Below are 2,146 nucleotides of genomic sequence, written 5' to 3' on the forward strand. Positions count from 1 at the left end.
GCGTTTCTTCCTCAAGATTTGATTCCTGATTTATTCCTCCAGTAAAAATCGGTACTCCTCGGTCATGACCGAGGACCGAACCGAGTTCTTGGTGCAAAAAACAATTGATTTTGCATTTGTCGAGTAACTGATCAGTCATCACATATACGAATGAACCAAATTTCTTTCTTACTTGAAGAGCCGAAGCGATCCGTTCGATAAGACTGAATGCCCTGTCTAACCAAAATCCCATGGAGTGACCAAAGGGACCCACCGAGACGACGACCAAGTCAAAATCATGGGGGTGCAAAATCTTAAATTGGACACCTCAATTGATTGTGAGAGCTTCAACCCCAAGGGAGCTTAGTGAATTAAAGGTTATATCGCTCGTTCTGAACAATAACTATAGCTCACTAATTTGAGCCATTTCTTTGGGTTGGTCCATTAGCACTACACTAAGCGGACACACAGAACGGTTTTAGAAAGCTTCCGGAACCTTTCGCCTGGTTTTGGGAAGGTTCTACAAGGTTTACTCTTCTTTCTTTTATTTTTTACTTTTTTGTTTCTTTTTTGTTTTAAAATTACATCAAAAAATATATTAAAAATAACATAAATTCATGAACACTTTTCAAAAATTTGAATTTTTACGAATTTTTATTTTCTTGAAATATGAGTTTTTTCTAAGTCCGCCCATAGTTTTAAATTTTGTGAACATTCCTTATATCTAACATCATTCTTCGAATTCATAGTTTTTTCTTCCCGAACATTTTTTCTAATTCATGGATATTTTTAAATTCATAAAGGATATTTACATTCATGAATATTTTTCACATCCACAAACAATTTCTAAATTTTCCATTTTTTGAATTTGGAATTTTTAAAATTCATTAACATTTTTTGAATTAGTGAACTTCTTTTCAACTTCGCATACATTTTTCAATTCTTGAACTTTTCTCAATTTGCAAAGATTTTTCAAATTCACAACTTTATTTTCAAATTTTTGAACTTTTCTCAATTCAAGAACATTTGTTCAAATTCTCAAATAGTTTTCTAAATTTGTGAACTTTTTTCAGTCATTGAACATTTTTTCTAATTGGCATTTTTTTCTTTGAATGGATGGTAATTTTTCGAGTCCGTGAATATTTTTTGAAGTCCCGAACATGTTTATAAATTTGTGAATGTTTTTTAATTCTTGAACATGTTTAAATCTGTGAAGATTTTGTTCTTGAAAGTAATGGATTTCCACTAAAAAGAGGTATTCAATGGACTAAGGTTTTCTGTTCAACAAACATTTCCCATTTCAAATTTTTATTTTGATACTTATATTTCTTCCAACATGATAGAGGCATAGCACAAACAAACGGCGCGTAACTAACAGAAAACCCATGGGGAAGAAAGAAAATGAAGCAGAATGAAAACCATGGAGAAGAAAGAAATAAAAAACATAAAACCGTGAAGAAGAGGATTTCTTTTGTCTCGTATGTCAATTACGGGCTTCCACTATAGATGGGTTAAGTGACCAACCGCAAGCGATGTCATATCAGCTCGTAGCGTCGAGCAATCCAACAGATCCTACGGCACCTCGGGCGTGGTATTGAGCTTGCCCACTCAGGTTGTTCCCTTGACTAGTTTTTTCTTGTGTATTATGTTGCTAGTTTTATCGGTTTCCTTTTGTTTTTTATCATTATTTATTTTAACTGTTCATCTTTCTTATAAATTCACATAATATTAAATTTTAGAACAATTTTAAATTTTCAGCATTTTTGACCCAGTGAATGTATTTAAAAATTAATGAACATGGTATATTTAAAATATAAATATGTAAATAATAGTGAATATTTCATAAATCATTAAATTGTTTATCAATTCAGGAAAAAAATATAAATTCACGAACATTTTATTCATTTTCGGATAATGTAGTGTCTTTTTTATAATCCTCGAAGATTTTCTATTTTGAAAAATTAAATCGTAGTTGAAAATCATAAATGTTTTGTAAAAACAAGAACATTGTTTTCCAAATTTCTGCACTAACCAATTTTTTAAGCAGGTTTTGGGGAAAACCGGCTCAGGCCGAAGATGGGATGAGCAGCCGTTGCCAACAACCTGAAACAAAAAGCACGGTGGTTGGGCTGGGTTTGGGCTCCACCAAATGTAGAGCCCGAAAGCC

Source organism: Triticum dicoccoides, chromosome 1A, assembly GCF_002162155.2.
Source record: "Triticum dicoccoides isolate Atlit2015 ecotype Zavitan chromosome 1A, WEW_v2.0, whole genome shotgun sequence".
In the NCBI taxonomy this organism is placed as follows: Eukaryota; Viridiplantae; Streptophyta; class Magnoliopsida; order Poales; family Poaceae; genus Triticum; species Triticum dicoccoides.